The sequence below is a fragment of the Lissotriton vulgaris genome, chromosome 3_1, assembly GCF_964263255.1.
Source record: "Lissotriton vulgaris chromosome 3_1, aLisVul1.2, whole genome shotgun sequence".
NCBI lineage: Eukaryota > Metazoa > Chordata > Amphibia > Caudata > Salamandridae > Lissotriton > Lissotriton vulgaris.
This window is the reverse complement of record NC_141689.1, coordinates 1,160,712,999-1,160,732,964: the sequence shown is the minus strand read 5'-3', so window position 1 is coordinate 1,160,732,964 and position 19,966 is coordinate 1,160,712,999.

The window sequence follows — 19,966 nt, the reverse complement described above, 5'->3', positions numbered from 1 at the left end:
TTCCCAAAAACAATATGGATATCTCACTACCAACTTAGGGCACAAACAAAGGTGAAACTCCAAATAAAGGGGTGTGATACACTGAACGGCTACAGCCTTACTGCACCACTTCCAAAATCATTGCCCACAGCTCCTCAGAACTCCGTCTCACTATCGCCAAAGGAATAATATGCACAACGATGAACTTAGAAATGCTTTTTAAACACGTCCGGGTCATAACAAGCTGACGTTGCGTTGGTTTTCCGGCAAGCTGATACAGCTAGGAAATCGGTGCCTCACTCTTGCAATAACTCTGGCCCCCCACCACCCGCATAGCTTGTCACAGGCATGCAGGTAGGTGGTTATATTAACACAGATGTGTCTGCCTGGTGCCTAAATGATCAGTTACTTGGGACATGACAGCGTTCAACACATTGCATTGCAGCCTCCCTTTACGAGCTGTAACAGTACTTGCTGCCTGTGTCCTGGGTCACATCACTGTGAATAGTGCTGCTGTTCAGATTTGAAAATTCCTGCCAGACAGGGAGACAAAGGGAGTTGGGTGTTGGCAGGATATGCTTTCCTGCCTGAATGGCTGGGGTGGATATATATATCCCATGCCCCTACTTGCCTCTGGCAAACACAAAGTAACTTAACATTACTCTTTTGTCACTCCAGACGTCTTGGAGCCTTGGCAGGGTAAGGGAAGAACTTTCCAGAACAAGATTTGGGGTGGCCCAGGATGTCCTCCCACTTCAAAGGCTAGCACCAGATATACGTATTGGACCCTCAGAATATCACTTCTGTGCACTCCTGTGAAAAATTTCAGAAGGACTGCCTGGGTTGCCAGATGACTGTCCTGCTGCTTGAAGTCCAGCCTTGTTGCTTGAAGGAAAAAATCAATCAATTCCTTGAACCCAGGACCATCCAAAGTTACTCCGAGAGCTAGTTAGCTAGCCTCCTGTGTGAGCTATAGGGATATGAAATGCTCCAAAGACCTGCACTCTGCACCTGGCATCTGCTGGAGTAAGTTCTATCCCCCAAAGTGGTCCCCCTCCAGGTCCTGGACCTTACATGCCTTGCGAACAATTGGAAGATGTACCTGCCAGCTGATCTGCCCATGGTTCTTTGCTGGTCGGGCTAACTTCGCAGTAGCTCCCGCTATGTTCTTCTTCACAGCAGCAATACCTGTTCAGTTGGACCTCTCAGCGAAGATATCTGGCTTCATGGAGCCCTCGTCGGCTAGATTCTGCAACTATATCCCCCTGGCTAATTTTCAACTTACAAAAAAGTGATGAAGTCCAAAGGTACAAATCCTAATTGTGACTTCGTCCAGAGACTCCCCATAGACGATGCATCCTCCTCGGGCATTATCTGCTGCCTTGTCCCACTGAACTCTACCTTCACAGAAACATTTCTTCAAAATTCCATCTAAGTTTTAAGGTAAGCTGAGACCGGGTCCAATCCACCATTTGTATCCCACCCACACGTCATCACAGTAGGCCTTAACTTTTGATTTTTCCCTGGTCTTGCATAGCCAAATACCTGTTATTGGCGTTTTGATCTTTTAGGCGTTATACATATATTCCTTTGTTTTGGTGTCATTTTATTCATTAACATTTGCTCTATTTTTCCGAATTGTTTGCAATTTTTCTTGTGTTGTGATTTTACTATTTTACTGTTCGAGTGCTGCAAAAGTACTTTACACATTGGTCCTAAATTAAGCCTTACTGCTTTTGTGCCAAGCTACCAGAAGGTTAAGCACAGGTCAATAAAGTGATTTTTTTGTGGTTGAAGCTGACTAGGATTTTGGTTGTAGCTTGAGCAGGGTTTTCACTCCCTCAATCAATAACCCAATTTCTTACAAGTTGCATTTATGCTGTGTTCTGTACCCTCAGTGATATATAGAAGTGTGGTTGTAGATGGTAGGACACAAATGCATTGGAGTCATTGTCTGGAAGAGAAAGTGCGTGTTTTGGTCTGAAGTATGGATATCTGCCATGAGGTGGTATGTGGGTAATGTTTTAATCTTGTGTGTAAGTTCCAGTTGTGCTTTCATTGTGAAATAGCTAGTAACTCTTGGAGATGTCCCAAAAATCCCTCATGGCCTCAGGCCATTCACATACAGATGCATATATTCACACAGGTGTGCATGCCTGAACCCCGAATGGAGAGCTGTCGCTGCTTCCACGCCACACCCAACTTGACGGTAGGACTTTTCTCATGCTCATACTACCACTTCTCATCTCATACATACCCAAGCAACCCGCAAGCACCCAGGCCCACTCAGGATCAGCACAACCTTGCACTCAACATCCACCAACAACCCCTGCCACAGATACTATTCAACACACGCTCCCTTCTCAAACACTCCACAGAGCTCTGGGATCTTATCTTCACATACACTCCCAACCTCGTCTTTCTCATGGAAACATAGCTCAACCTGTCATCTGCCCCATACATTGCCAGTACCATCCTAGCAGGATACAGGACCCTACAACAATGCAGAACTTCAAAATCAGGAGGAGTAGTTGCAATAATCCACAAACACAAAATAAGGTGCACTGCTATCAACGACCCAGACATCATTGTCATAAAACAACTTGACCTTAAGATCCAAAAAGACAGCAAATCAAGCACCAAGGGAATCTTCCCCTACTAACCGCAGAGCCCACAACGGAACCTCAGCAACCTCATCATGGACCCCATCACCCCGCTGCCCTCAGCTCCCAGAATTTACTTCTCTTTGGTGACCTCACCTTCTATCTAGATGATCTCACTGACCGCAAACCCACCAACCTTCTGGACAGCCATCTAAAGGTGACTTCACACCGCTCATGACTGGCCCCATGCATACCGCAGGCCACATTCTAGACCCCACTTTCCCAGATGCAACGCAGCCAAAATCAAATACAGCCTCATGCTCACCTGGACAGACCACTACATCATCCCTTTCAACATTTTCACCCCTATGAGAGCGACAACAGCGGCACCTCCGTTCAGGAACCGAAACTGGAAAAACATCACCCAAAAAATATTGATCAACACCTTCAACCTGCACCGTCCCACTGTCTCCTACAACACTGACAGAAAGGCCAAATGTTTCAATAAATGGCTCACCACCTGTGCCAACAGTCAATCCCTTCAAAGACAACAAAGACAGGGACACATTAAAGTAGGTAAACCGGTACAAAGAAACATTCAATGAATCATTGCAGCAGCTAGAAAAGAAGTGTCAATCCTTTCAAAAACCGTCTGACAAGAGTACCTACGAAGGCATGCTTAGATTCTACCTCCATGAGCTGATAGAGGCCAAGAAGAGGGCCTTGTCCTAGTGAATGGAAGCCAGCAACAACAACTCAGAAGAGCTCTTCTCGATCTTCAAATTTTTCACTCAACCTGAAGCTACATACAACTCCACCATCCCATCCGAAGACCTCTGCAATCAGCACTCAGAATTCCTCCATGACAAAATTTCCAACTTATGTAAGAACTTTCCTTCTACTTCCACCCATAACCCTCCCGCCTGCCCCTCAGGTCCTCCGAACTGGAGAACCAAATATCTCCAACTGGACCCCGCTGACCCCCGAAGGAACCACAATGTTAATGAAATTCAACCACTCAGGTGCCCTCATGGATCCATGCCTGCACCACCTCTTCAACCTCGGCAGCAGCATGCTAAGCGCAGTACTGCAGCCCATCATCAATTCATGCATCACTACAGCCACATTCCCGGATACCTTGAAAAACACAGATGTCACCCCTCCTCAAAAAACAATCCTTAGACCCAGAAGTCCTCATCAACTATCATCTGTTCTCTCTGCTTTCCTTCTCTGGAAAAATCCTGAAAAATATTGTCAACAGCCAGCTCTCATGCTTCATCAAACAGCATAAACTCCTGGACAGTTCACAATTGGGATTTTGCAGCAACTATAGCACCAAGACATCAATCATTGCAGCAATGGACTACATCAGCACCATCATGGACTGAGGGCACTCCACAGACCTAATGTGGCTCAGACTCTCTGCAGATTTTAACATAGTCTCACCCTACGCACTCATTGCCACGCCAGGCTGCCGCCATTCAAATACGAACCAAAGGCATTATCTGCGGAGTCCTACAAGGGTCATCCCTCAGCCCCACACCCTTCAACATCTTCCTCATGCCCCTGGAAAGATCACTCCCTCCCACAGACTCAGCATCATCTCATACACTGATGAAACACACTCATCCTGTCCCTCTCAGAAGACCCCATCAACACTGAAATCAACTTCAAATGCTGTATGACGGACATCGCCACCTGGATACACACCAACTGCCTGAAACTCAATGGCGAGAAAACAGAGGTCCTGATTTTTAGTTACAACAACTCCCCCTGGGACACCACCTAGTGTCCACACCAAAGTGGGACCCACCCGACCCCCACAGACTGGGCACAAAACATGGGCATCATCCTGGGCACCAAACTCTCCATGAGACCCCAAATTAATCCACCATATCCGCTTGCTTTAATATCCTCTGTGTGCTCAGAAAAAAATTCAAATGGCTCCCCCTGCACACCAGAAAGATCGTCACCCATGCCTTGATCAAGAGCAAGCTAGACTACAACAAGACCATCTACTACGGAATACCCAATCACCGCAGGCACAAGCTCCAAACCATCCCATCCAAAATACAGACGCAAGTCTCATACTCCAACTATTCCACCATACCTCACCTCATCAAACTCCACTGGCTCCCTGTACAAAAACCCTGACATTTCCAGATACTCACTTTCCCCTGCAAAGTGTTACGTCATAATGGATCCACATACCTTAACTGCTGTCTACCCTTGCACCAGCCAACCCACTACCTCTGATCAGATTCGCTATCACTCGCACACATTCTGTGCATTTGGAGAAGAAGGGCAGGAAGCAGCTCATTCTCCTATTTAGCAACTGAGAACTGAACCCCCCTCCCCCAGGACAGCAGAACAGCCACAACTCTCACAACATTCCACAAGACCTGGCCTTTCATTTGATGCTCCTAACCATCATCACCTACTCAGTGCCTAGAGGTACTCACAGGTGATTTGCTCCCACTATACAAATTGATTTTAAATGACATATACATGCACATAGGCATATATCTGAATATTAAAGTTCATTCTCAAAAATGTTTGTATAAAATTTACAGAACACAAACTGTGCAGAAGGTCTATAGTATGCACACACAAGTTGCAGGTTGTTTATTGCTTACATGCAGTGGAGAAAGAGAAGAGAGTGGGGACGGAGTAAGAAAGCCAGAAAAGGCTTGGTGAGAGAAAGAATATGAAAAATAGGGAAATGGTGGGAGTGAGTATGGCAACAGACTTTGGCGTTAATAAACTATATAGGAATCAGGCCTGATATAGTTCTGCTGTCTAAAGCTAATGGCTATAAGATCTGTCACCTACAGATTCTATGGCTCCTGTGGAAAAGAGCAGCTGTCAAAAGACAGAGCTTCTGATGTGTAAGGTCTGACCCTGCTAGCTCTCTGCTACCATTTCAACTATTTTTGCTGCAGGCCAAGGCTTCTGCCTCCTAATGTTTGGCCTGCCAACTATTCCACTGACCATTATTGAATTGGAGACTGTCCACCACCCCGTGCTCCACGTGCCCTACAGAAAATGCAACATTTACCTATGCATTTCTGGAAAAACATCTTTCAGGAAAATGTATGAATTCTCTTGTTAGGATACTTTAATAGAACGATTCACAAAACTCCGGGCTTGTACGTGAGACATGACCCAAATAGGCTTACAATCTGTGCTGCGAGCAAATTGCATTCTGTCTGGTCAAATGTTTAGTGGCCAAGTGAAATGGGTGACGAGCCTGAACCCTCAACTCAGAAAGAAATCAGTTTTTTCGGTCCCATAGTCTCTCAGTTTCTGCAACTTGCTGCTTCCTTTTATGGTCCTTAATATAGATTCTTAACTTCTTATCAGCGAATACTGGTAAGACCATGATCCATGCTCTTGTCACTGCCAGACTAGATTATGGCAAATCCCTTTACAGTGGACTGCTCCAGTATCTAGTCTGTCGGTTCCAGGTGGCACAAAATGCTGCAGCTAGGTTTATTCTAAAGATTCCGTAACAGCAGATAACAACACCACATCTTAAAATGCTTCACTGGCTTCCAGTATAGAGGAGGATTTTGTTTAAGTATGATGCTGACCCAGGGAACATTCCAAAAGAAAGGCCCAAAATATTTAATTATCAGACCCACTCACTAATGTGTGATGAAATCCTTAAAATCTCCCAATATGCTTGGGTGCAAAGGCGTAATAGAGGTAGTTTCTTTGTTAATTTAGCCATGTGGTACATTTCTTCTCCCCTCTTGGAATGTGCCAGGCATTGTTGAACTGAAGGTTCCACACCTGACTGAAACTTGTGGTGGTGAAAGTACATAAATAAAGATTCAGTTGATACTTACCAGTGTCTTCTTCTCTTTTTAACACTAGCAACAAATATGCAGTGTGAGGACAGTTTCACCACCACCTCAACCAGTTCTCCAGTGTCAGTGGCCCTTCAGAACATGTATCAGCGGTGAGAGATTTTCTTTGTGTGAGTGCCGGACTGACTTGCCCCGGAGTTCAACCTCCGTAGTTTCATTGGAGCTAGTTTGCTGGCATAGTGCCTCTTAAAATTGAATTCTTTCTGGCCTATTGTGCTCTCCAGTGTCCTCGCGGACCTTGCTGTCACTGTCCGCGTCTGTCCTGCAATCCTAGAGATGCTGAGGTGTTGCAGATAAAGGGCCATAATTGTTCTCACGCTGATGGGCACAGCTTTCCAAGGCCTTTTGTCTACTTCACACTGATGGCCACAGCTATTTGTGTCGTTGTCTCCTTACTGAGGTGCAATCTCCCAGCTATGATAAATTGGTATATCGCTGACAGGCACAGCTTATTATAGTTTTAATCTGTTTGCCATATTTCCTCATCGCTCATAGGCAAGTCATGAAGAGGAAGAAGTAATTTCTATTTTAAACATTTGTGTGAAGCTTTATATATTTTTACAACGCCAATTTACTCTAGCAGGCACAGCTGTTATCTTCCTAGTTCAGCTTGTCAGCCTATTCTTCTGCTACTGGGCACATCATTTTCTAGTTCAAGTACATTTTTGCTACACAATTGTCTTGTGAAAGGCGGTAGTACGCACTATAGTCCTTATATTCTGTGTACTTAATTTTACAAGACCCTCGCCCTATTGATTTAAGTATATGTTTTCCATTTAATCATTACTTGTGCCGCATTGGTGTAGTGGAGTACCAATTTCTTCTATCCCTTATGGACCAACTCTACTTTAATTCATTAACTTTTGCGTTAGTAGTGCTGATTATAATTTAGTATTGACATAGACTTATCTCCTTGTCTCTCGGCGTCTGTGCCCTTGTAAGTGTGTTTACCTATTATCCCTGGTGGTAAATTATCTTAGGCAAATTGTACACTAAGGCCCCAACCACCTCAGTTCTTAAATGAGGTGGGGGAACCTAATCTCCCTTGGAAGCAATGGATAGGGTTGTTTGAATCTTATCTTGTACCGATTGGGGGGTGGGGGAGTTCACCTCACTGTGTAAACAACCCATTTTGCTTCCCAATTTAGAGGTGGAGGGTCGAACAACCTATGACAACATCACTGTGTCATCCCATGATGATGGAGAGAGTGATGAAGATGAAAATGTATTTCAAGTTACGATAGACAAGTTAGTGCAAGGAAAGGGTAATAAAGTCAAGTTGTAACTTGCTGTGTTGCAGGGATTGTCTAATACGTGGGAGTTTGAACAGTTAACAGAGTCCCTGATCAGGGATCAATTAGTGAGGTGCACAATTAATTGCAAAATTCAAGAGAAGTTACTAGTCCTCAATCCTGATCTTAAAGAAGCTATTTACATTGCAGTAAGCATAGAACATACAGCTGACTACATTAAAGAAATGAAAGAATGTATTGGGAATATAGCGGAGGTAAATGTGATAAATCAACATGACGCCTCAAAGGTTCGAATCACAAAAACCAAATCCAAGTAACAAATGATAGCAAATTAAAATGTTATGGATGTGGGAGCCCTAATTATGTTGCTAATAATGCATCCTTTGAGGCCAGATCAGCGGTATGCCACATATGTGGGAAAAAGGGTCATTTGGCCAGGGTATGCAAAGAGCTACATTACAAACCAATGTTGGTTGTGGAACAAGATAAACCAGGGGAAACTAATTAGTATTCCAATTACAGAATGGTACTGATGTAACAAGTTTTCTGTCCTGCAAAATTACTCTTGATACCAAACCTATTACAGTCTTTGTGGACTCATGTGCGCCATATACCCTTATTATTAGGGAAATGTTTTCAAGAATGTTCCCTGATATGAAGAAGGATTTAGAAGCCCCTGATATCAAACTGGGGGGGTTACAATGGGGACCCCATACGGTTAATGGGTATGACCACCATGGAAATTGGTTTTACGGTAAAGAACAGAGTAGGAGGAATTTATGTTGTGGAAAAAGGTTCCAACTTATTAGGATGGAGACAGAAAAAAGAAGTAGACACCACCAGTCCTGACCAGGTGCTCCTGGTGGATCTTTCCTTATGCGGAAATGATATCTGCAGCGAATTTCCAGATTTGTTCACAGAGAAGTTAGGGTTATTGAAAGATATTCAAAATTGCACTAAACTTAAGTCCAAAGCTAAACCTGTAGCACACAGAGTGTGACCTATTCAGCACATGATGTATGCTCCATTGAAGAAATAACTGAACAGACTGTTAGAGTTGGGAATATTTGAGCCCACAGAGAGTTCTCAGTGGTTGGCTCCAGTTGTTTTAGCAACTAAACCATCCAGCAAAGATATAAGATTATGTATAGATCTCAGGGATGTCAACAATAATATATGGGTAAACAGACATCCCCTACCATGGATTTATGAAGTACTTACTTTGATTAAAGGTGTAACCTGTTTTCGTGCTCTGGACCTATCCTCTGCATATCACAGAGTGGAGTTACATCCTGACTCACGCCTCCTCATTTCTTTTGTAACACCCCTGGGTGCCTTCCAGTGCTTATGCATGCCTTTCGGCTTAGCGTCTGCTTTCCAAAGGATAATGCAGCATGCACTAAAAGACATTCCTGGCACATTATGTTTTCAGGACGACATTCTCATCCATGGCAGGGACATGGTTGAGCATGGTGAAATGCGTAGGAAGGTGTTAATAGAACTATGTATGGTGGGGCTCACTTTAATGAAAGACAAATGTCGCAAAGCGGTGGATTCCGTAGAACATCTGGGGGACACAATTTCACAGGATGGTATAAAGGCCTTGTTGAACTTAGTTGAAGCCATTTAAAATAATGAAGCTCTTACCAATACTGATGAACTTAAGTCCTTTTTAGGGCTTTCAGAATATTATTCCAAATCTATACAGAATCATGCCAGTATTGTAGAAAACTTGCATAAGATTCTTAGAACTAAAGTTTCCTTCATATGGTATAAAGAGTGTCAAAGTGCATTCTAGCTTGCAAAAGCTTGTATTACAGCAGCCCTCTCCCTAGGTAGATTTAGTCTGACACAACCCACTACTTTAATTAAGCACAAATGCCAGCATTAAGGGTTTAGGGGCTAGTTTGATGCAAAGAGTGGATGGCTGTGAACATGTTGTTGCTTTTGCCTCCAGGGCATTGAAATGGTCAGAGAATAATTATTCTGTTGCGGAAAAGGAGAATCTTGCGTGCTTTTGGACAGTCGGACATTTTAGATTTTTTTGTGAGGCATACTATTCACCATCAAAACCAACCAGTAGCCATTTATGTATGCCTTTACGACTAAAGGGCCTGCTAGAACCACACCTAGAATATCAAGAATTTTAGGAGTGTACGGATACAACTTCAAACGCAATATCTTCCTGGGACAAAGAATATGGTAGTGGATTACCTGTCACTCATCCCGGTCAAAGTAGAAGAAGACACTGATAAGGATGATGACAAGGAGATTGTGCTCAAAGTAACAAGTGCAAATAAAGAGGAATGGGAGGTGTGTTTAAGATTTGACAACGAATTGAATTCCCTGAAAGAGTGCATACATAATTGTAAGCCAGTTCACAGAATTAAAGTTCCTGTGTTTTTGTCCAAGTAGTTAGGTTGGGATAAGCACATAAGATCATACAGGGTATAGAGGAGAGAAAAAAGTTCCTCCAGAGAAGTTAAGAGAGAAAATTATAAACCTGGCTCACATGGGAGCACAAGGGCACAGGGCACAGCCTCACTAAGAGCAAAATACTTTTGGATTATTGGTGGCCAGCAATGGATGCCATGGTTGAGGCTAAGGTGAGATATTGTGCAAAGTACCGGCAAAGCGACATGACACATCAACCCGGCAAGACTCCTGAGTCTCCGGTGGAGGTCCCGAGTACTCCTTGGATTAAATTGGCACTCAACATAAATGGCCCCCTAAATCTTAAAATGTTAAAAGAAAATTTCATCCTAATGCTAGTGGGTTATGACGCACAGTGGGTTATCACAAAATGCATACATCAGATCAATACTAACTCCCTTATCCAATTCCCTGATGAACGCATGCCGGACATCTTATTAACAAATAACGTAGTACAATTGACATCTGATTTATTTAAAGAATTTCAATCAATCAATCAAAGAACTTAATTTTCGATCACTATAGATCATAAATGTACACCATAAAAAAGGCACTTACAAACACGATTACAAATAAGACAAAAAACATTGAATATACTCATTCACAGTCCTTTACAATAGCAGCAGAGTAGAGCGCTAGAAATTACATCCTTATTTGTACCGGAAAAATTAATTACAAAGGCAGCACAATAAAGCGATAGGAATTACATCATTATTTGCACTGGAATAATTTGTCATAAAATACTATAAAACAACTATAAAACTTAATTATATAAATATCTTGAGGGATATTAAGAAAACAGTGTTCACATAAAATAAAACAGAGCCTAGCAGCTTCAGCAAGAACCCTAAATACGGCTAAGCCTGAGAGATGTCAGGGGAACACTTGGTATGCCTGATCCACATAGCCATTAAGAACTTGGCTCTACAGAATACAATCATACAAGATGTATTTGTCTGTAGTATTCTGTACGCATCCTTGTACTTCCTTACTCCCAAGTTTCTACATAATGGGGCTATCCATTTAAATCGAGATTGGTTATACTAGGGACAAAAAAATAGAACATGCTCAAGTGGCTCGAGTACCCCTAGACAAAAGGCACAATTTCCTTAAACCCTATCTCCTACGTTACACCATTTGTCTATAAAATTGTTTACAGGTAGGCAGTCATACCTAAACTACAGGTATACTTTTCTTGCTAGGGTGGGTACAATTTCATTTATCGTAGCCTCAAATTAGACTATCAGTTTAAAATGTATAAAAACAGCCGAAAGCGATCCTTTACAGTTCATTATCAAATCAGCCTCACAAGTTCCCCAGTATACAGCTTAGAGGCTGGATTTATTAATCTGACTAAGGGTTTCTGATTGATTCCAGTATGCACCTAGTCCTAGTTTCTGTAACAAATTCCTAATTGTGTGCAACCACAGAATCTTGTCAACACAAGTTGGAGTCATTAATTCACAGAGTCCCACCCTATAGGACTCAAGTGCTGCAATAGACCATAGCAGGTGCTAGAACATAAGCATTCTAAGTATCATTTTATGCCCAATTCTTTAAAACGAATTTTGTTGCGCGCACTGCATCACATTTGGTGCACACAACGAAATTCGTTTATTTATTTATATGTTTACTTACCTGTTAAAGTTCGGAACCCATACATTACTACCCCCACCCTGACCCTCCCCCTCCCCACATCACCGCCCTGCAGTTACACCTACTACCGGCCGTGGCTGCATTTCACCAACCTTTTTTTTTTGTTTAAGAAATTTTTATTAAGCATTAAAAGGTGATACAAAAAACATGTCATGAAAAATTAGGAAAAAGTACATATGGGTGTAATAATAATTAAAAGACATCAATCTACAGGAATTTATATAGAGAAAAGAAAGGTATGAAAAGATAGGAAGGAGAAAGAAGAAAGGAAAGGATTGGGAAGGAAAAAAGAAAAGGAAGAAAGCAGAAGACAGGGAAAGAGGAGAGGAAAGAGAGAGGAGAAGAAGGAAGGAAAATTAAGGGATCATGAGGGACAAGGAGCACGCGGTAGGGGAGAAGGATTGGAGGAGAGATATGAAGTAAAGGGAAGCCATAATAAATCAGATTTAATTTTCAAAGGAATAGAGGTAGAAGAGGCAATAGAAATTCTATGTTCATCACATATATAATTCCACCATGTGTGGACCGAGAGTTTAGAATTATCTTTCCAACACGACAAAATAACTTTAAATGCAAGTGCAATAAAAAGATCTAACAACTTAGCAGATGAGGGTGTACTAATATCAATATCATCAGATAAAGAACCTAAAAATATGTGTATGAAAGACAATTGTGAAGAAAGAGATAACATTTTCATACATATATTCCAAACATCAGTCCAAAAAGATAAAACTGGGGAACAATAGTAAAGTTGGTGTTGTAGAGTACCAGGATCTTTAGAACAGGACCAACATAGAGGAGAGGAGGTTGGAGAAAATTTATGTATAGTAACCGGTGTAATAACAACTTTGTGGTAAATAAAAAGTAGGGATTGGGTAATGCGTGCAGCAACAGAAACTTTGAAGATTCGAGACCATATACGATCCCACAATGCAGTGTCAAAGGAGACATCCAGATCAGTTTCCCAAGCAGTCTCCACTGTAGACTTAAATCGGACAGAACAATTAGATAATAAGAGTGAATATACAAGAGCAGCTTTAGGTTGTTGGGTAGAAAAAAGAGGGTAAAGTGGAGTGACAGGAGTAAAAGAAGAAAAAGAATCAGAGGAAGAGGATAACGAGGATAAATGAGATTGAATAGCAGAGATTATAATAGAATATTCAGCAAGAAAAGAGGAGGGTAAGTTAAACTTATTTTGTAGATCCACAAAAGAAAGGAGAGTAGAATCAAGAAAAAATTGATGTACAAACATTATATTCTTTTCTTTCCAGTGTTTAAAGTAAAATGATTTACCTTTATATCTAAGAAATTTGTTGTACCAAACTACAGATGATAAAAAACATTGTAGAGGGGAAAGGGAAGAGGTAAAAACATTTTGCAAGGTAGATTGGCAATATTTCAAAATAGGATACTTGGATATAAAGGTACAATTTGACATGAAAGGAACATGTTGAAATGAGAAATCTTTCAAAAAAGAGCGTTCCAGGAGCACCCACTTAGGAACAGGAGTATCAAGGAAATCATATGCCAAGGAGAAGGATTGTTTGATAAGAAAGGCAGAATGATAAGAGCCAAAATCAGGGAAACAAACACCACCTTCATTTTTAGGACGAACCAGCTTATGTAATCCAATGCGGGGATGTTTATTGTTCCACAAAAATTTTGTGCATATTGAATTGATACGGGAAAAATAGGATTTAGGGATTTTGAAGGGGAGCATAGAGACTGTATATAAAACATGAGGGGTAATCATCATTTTGATGGTATCTAATCTACCCCACCAAGAAAGAAATAGGGGAGACCAAATCTGTAGAAGTGATTGAATTTTCTTAATTAACGAATCAAATGTTATTTTAAGGGTATCTTTTAGAGAGGAAGAAAACCATATGCCGAGGTATTTAATTTTAGAAGGACACCATGCAAAATCAGTATCATTAAACATATATTGAAAACACAAAGAGTTAAGGGGAAGCACTTCTGTTTTGGATAAGTTAAGCTTATATCCTGATATTGAGGAATATAACTGAACTTCATCTAAAAAGGGTGGGAGGGAAGATTCAGGATTAGACATGTAAATGAGGACATCATCGGCGTACGCTGAGAGTTTAGTTTCGACAGAGGAGAATTTTAAACCAGTGATATGAGGGTTAGAACGAATACGTTGTAAAAAGGGTTCAAGGCATAGGATAAATAATAAAGGAGAAAGGGGACAACCTTGTCTCGTGCCTCTTGTTAAAGAAAAAAATCTGGAAAATTGATTGTTAACAAAAATACTGGCACGAGGGGAGGAATAAAGGAGTCGGACTAACGCTGTAAACTTCGGGCCAAAACCAAACCAAGTAAGGGTTTGAAACATGTACTGCCAATTAATACGATCAAAAGCTTTTTCAGCATCTAGGGAAAGGGCTGCTAATGGGGTTTTGACATTTTTACTGTGAGAAAGGACATTGGAAAAAAGACGGGCATTATCCGCAGCAAGTCTGCCCTTAACAAACCCCACCTGGTCCGTGTTGATTAATCGAGGGATAATGGAATCAAGGCGAGAGGCAAGGATTTTAGCAAAAATTTTACAATCATAATTAATTAAGGATATGGGGCGGAAATTCTTACATTGGGAATGATCCTTATCAGGTTTCGGGATGATGACAATGAGGGCATCTAAGAATGACCCAGAGGCTTTAGCTTCAAAAATAAAAGAATTAAATAATTGAAGGAGTTTGGGAGCAAAAAATGAATGAAAGGAGGAGTAAAATTCAATCGGCAGGCCATCAGGACCAGGGGCTTTTGATTTCTTAAGGGAATGAATAGCTGAGGTAATTTCTTGGAGAGTAATTTCACGTTCTAGGTGTGTAAATTCAACAGGAAGGTCTGGGGGGGGGGGAAGGCCTTCAAAAAAAGTTGTTAAGTTAGCGTCAGAAGGGTGAGTATCATCTGTATATAAGGCTTGATAGTAATTGTGAAAAACTTCGGCAATGTCTTCATCAGAGGTGACCAGTTTGTTCAGTGAATCATTAAAAATTGGGCCGACAGCTTTGCGTTCAGATTTGATTTTCAAGTAGTTGGCCAGCATTTTACCTGCTTTGTTCTGACCCCCATGATACTTAGATTTTATTTTAAGGAGGGTATGACACGCTTCATTAGTTATAATTTTATTGAGAGCTGTTTTGGCATGAATCAGGTCCTGAAGGGCAGATGGGGATTTGGAGGAGAAATATGAATGTTCAAGGGTTTTAATATGTTTAAGTTGATCTTCATATTTTTGCTTGTTAAGCTTCTTTTTGGCAGAAACATAGGAAATCGTAAAAGCACGAAAAGAAGCCTTAAAAGCATCCCAAGTGTTGGGAATAGAAGTATCAACAGGGTCATTAAAGGAAAAATATTCATTAAAAAACTCAGTACATTTTTTCATAAAAGTGGCATCAGATAAAAGAAAAGAGTTAAATTTCCAACGACTAAAATTGGAGGGACTAATGGATAAATCCAGGGTAGTGTAAACCGGTGCATGGTCAGAAATAAAAATAGAGCCAATAACCGATTTTTGAAGGGAGGGAAGGAGAGACTTACTAATCATAATGTAATCAATCCTCGAACGAGTATGGTGGACATTAGAAAAAAAAGTATATTCCAGTAAAACAGGGTTACACACTTTCCACGAGTCATATAGAGGACGAGAGGCAATGGCAGATTGAAAAGCCTTATGGGTTTTATCAGGTTGAAATTTACTCGAAGACAAGCGATCTGAAAAAGGGTCCAACCATTGGTTAAAATCACCAGCAACGATGAAATTAGGACAATCAATGGATGCAATAAGCAATTTAATGTCTTTCCAAAATTTGGGGTCTGGACGAACTGGGCCATAAATATTCAATAGGACCATCGTCTTGTTGTGAATAACAACCTTTGCCATTGCCCAACGACCTTCATCATCATTTTGAGAGGATATAATTTGTGCATTTAAAGCTTTGTGAAATAATATAGCAACCCCTCCTTTTTTGTTGACCGCAGGAGAAAATACAACCTGACCCACCCATTGTCTTTTTAATTTAAGGGAATCAGTGTCCGAGCAATGAGTCTCTTGAAGAAAGACAACCTGTGAATGAAATTTGGTTAAGTGAGACAATACCTTCTGACGCTTGACAGGATGACCAAGACCACGAACATTCCAAGAGACAAAATTACACATGTCGGAAGGAGGAAGGAATGGGCGAAGAGTGGAGGTAACACACAGCAGGGAGATCACTATATAGGGGGAGACAAAAAATAACGGTTAAACATTGGAGTAGGAAATCGCTCATTTGAAGAAGGGAAAGAAAAATCAAATAGCATGGAAGGAAGAAACGGAGAAGAAAATAAACCAGCAGAGGTAGCTTGAGAAGAAGGAAGCAAGGAAAGAGAGAGAAGAGAAAGAAAGAGGGAAGATACATAAAGAGAGAGAGGGAAATAGAAAACAGGTCAAGGCACAAAGGCTTGATCTGAGAAGAGAACAGTAACCAAAACACGTGAGACGCGGGTACACCAGAGAGAGGACATAACCCACGAGCAAACCATATACGGACATATTAGAAAGGATAAACACAAGGATGTGAGAAGAGAGTTTAGAACAAAATAGAAAGGGGAGATAAGATAAGAGAAAATATATAGATTAAAGCAGTAACGTTAGAAGAGGAAAAACATTGAAAGACGAAAAGGCATTAGCTGGCAGTTTCCATGGTGGACGGTGTGATACTCATCAAATAGTCTCGAAGTTTCTGGGGATCATCATACGACTTGGTACGCCCATTATGTGTAATCTTGCAGAAACAGGGATGAAGAATTCCATACTGAATGTTGAGTTGTCTCATCGTGGGGCGAAGGTTCAGGAATTCCTTACGTCGAGCATTGGTAGCAGAAGAGAGGTCTTGGGAAATGAAGATGTTGTGACCAGACCACTGGAGACGACGTTTGGCCCTGGCGGCTTTTAGAACAGCCATGAGTTCTGTGAACTCCAAGAATAACATGATGATTCCACGTGGTTTGGTTGCATTGGAATTAATACGGCCAAGACGATGCGCTCTCTGGATGTTGAGAGGATGAGTCGATGGAGAGAGTTCCAAAAGTTCCTGAAGAAGTTTCCGAATAAAAGAGACCATGTCGGACCCCTCCAAATTTTCTGGAACACCATAAACGCGTAGGTTGTTGCGTCTATTTCTATTTTCCAAATCTTCGGTGTGTAATTTGAGTTTGTGGATTTCTTGTTCCAAAAGTGGAATCTTGGTTGAGAGGTCTTGGACATCGCTGACACGTTGTTCTAAGTTCAAAACCTTATTTTCCATGACCACCCAGCGCTCCTCGATCTGCTGAAGCTTAGCATTGGTAGCAGTCATAAACGGTTGGAGACCACGCACCTCCTCAAGGATTGAGTCCAGAACAGGATTAGTCGAAGATTTAATAGGTGAGGGTGGGTCATTCTTTGGTCTTTTAGGTTTTGTTCCAGTTTGCGATAACTTCGGCGAAGTAGAGACATTTGCCATGATGTTGGATGAGGAAAAGAAGCTATGACCAATAGTGATGTTGAATACGAAATAGATTGTGGATGCCCAAAGTCGGTAGGGGCACACCTTGTGGCAAAAAAAAAGAGGGCACTGAGACACACTATTTATCAGTGTGCGAATGAAATAACAGCCACACGAGGTCAAACAGGAGGCACCCACTAACTCATAGGCTTGACATTGTGACGGACCGTCATGGCAATATGGAGTGTCAGATTAAATGAAATAGGGCACCAAGACATTCACGAGTAAGCATAGACAGTGCATTAAGGTATTGGAGGAGACCGATGGTCAGTAGAGGTCAAAAGAACAAGAAGGTTATGATAACGCTGAGGCATTTATCGCAGTTCTTGAGCAAGGCAATAGCAGAAGGCTCGGCATCCAGAGGCACAAAATGGCGGTCGTTTCACCACAGAGAAAAAAGTGCGCTTTTAAATTGGAGTGTGGGAGAAGCGTCAAAAGTGAAAAATAATCCACAGCATCTCATGAGTGACTCAGGATAATATGCGGCATCAACGCCAAGCTAGCGCCATAACGAAGGGAGAAAGAGCAGGAACAGCGCAGAGAAAACACACGAACCGGCGGCATACAAAATGGCGGCCGTTCGTGATACGAAGTGAAGAGATAGTTACCAACACAAATTGTCCTTGAAACTGCACTCTTTTCGGTCGGCAAAGTGCTGCATCGTGGAGTCCCCACCTTCCGACACTATAATCCAGCAAGAAAACCGTCCGGAGGGCGGTTTTGACGATTTCTCACGGCATCCGCGGGTAGTCCGAAACGGAGCTCACGGGAGAGACGTCCTCAGTCGCCGGCGCGCAAGCCACGCCCCTCGCATTTCACCAACCTTGAAAGCACTGAACTGGTTGCCTTATGAAGCAAGAATACACCTTAAAGTGGCGTGCATGATGCACAAAGTAATTCACAACAATACACCCAGCTACTTGGCACTAAAGTTGGAAAAATCAGGAGGCTGCAGACAACTACGAAGTGCGAGCACTCTACTTTTGAAACCCCAAACCTTCCAGAAGAAGAGAACAGGCTGTAGAGCTTTCTCCGGGATTGCTCCAAAGATTTGGAATTCTCTACCACCCCTAGTGTACGGAATTACCTCCTTTACTGTATTCAAAAAGGAAGTAAAAAGTCTTATAATGAACACATTAATGTCCTAAGTTTAATTATGGGTTGTATTTGATTGTACGTATTTTCATTACAACCCCTGCTGCTCTACAATTGTTTGCAGATTAATGTTTCGCTGGATGTAGATCTGTTTGATCATTTTTACTTTTATATATCCACCTCTAATTGATCTAGGAATATGTTTGGCTGCCTAATGCACGTTGTTCTGCAGATTCTATTGCTGGCCCTTTACTTTTTCTATGCATATACTTTTTATTTATATTTCTATTATGACAAACTGCATTTTGTTTGCATTGACTACCTCTTCCATTGTTATTCTTCTACTGTAAAGCACTCTGATACCCTCGTGAGTCACGTTTGTGCTATATAAGACTCTATCGATAAATAAGAGCTACTTCAGTCACCTAACCACTACAACCGGTTCAAGTTACGTCTGCACACATTGCATTTGACATTTAGGCGCTATAAGGGCATACCAAAAAGATGCTTTTTTCTGAGTGCAAATCTGTTGGGGAGCAAAATAGCCTCTTTTGTATCCATTAATTGTTCACTGCTGCCTCCTGCCAGTAAAATGTCCTCCCAAACAACTCAACCTCAGTAAAATAATAACCAAGTATTTTAAGCATTTCATCATCTTCCCAGTCATTCATTTTGATCTAAACTGCCACCCTTGCCTATTTTCCCCTACCACACTTAATATAAGCTCTATTTTGCTGTGCTTTAATAACATATTCTTGCCTCATACTTTTCCTTCCTCATTCCCCAGCTTCTCCTTGCCATAAAAGAAGGAGGAGTAGTACTGTAGAAATGCAAGTGAGTGCCTGACTGTACTTGTGTGCTCTACTAGAAATATACACATTCAATACTCTAGATCCTCTTATAAATGTATGGTTGGAGCCGGGTATTCATGGTTTGAGCCAGGTATGGACTCTAGATGGCTTCTTCAGTCATGCCCTAGAACTTCACACAGACTATGCAATTAAAGTCCCTACCTCCTTCTAGCCATGCAACATCCCTCAGGTTGCTAACAGTAAGAAACATCCATGCTGAAACCTTCCATGGGTCACTGAGAGCCAGGTAAGTCATGCTGGAGTCAGAGCAAGTCTATGCTGCCACCCAAATTTAGATAAATCCGCTTTCCATTGCTCGAGGTTTACAGCAATGAAAAGGACTTTCGTTTTCTGTTGTTGTACCATTGCATTAGAAAATGGCACCCAGAAGCTTTTGCTTGCCCTTTTGCACATGGAAAAGATGCAAATTCACAGAACCGCCCTTTTCCTTCAAGCAGACTGGAGTGTTAAGATCAGTGATCAGTTTTGGACTTTAGCCTCTTGGAAAAGCTCAGTGTTGCCGATCATTCTGTTGTAGGATTCAAGACAAAAATCTCTTCAATGCAGTCAAATACTGTATTAACGTTCCTTTCCACTGTGAATCATTACAGAAATTGCATGGCATCAAGTAACAAGATCGTTCCAAGCCAACAGAATACTTTAACCTCATCA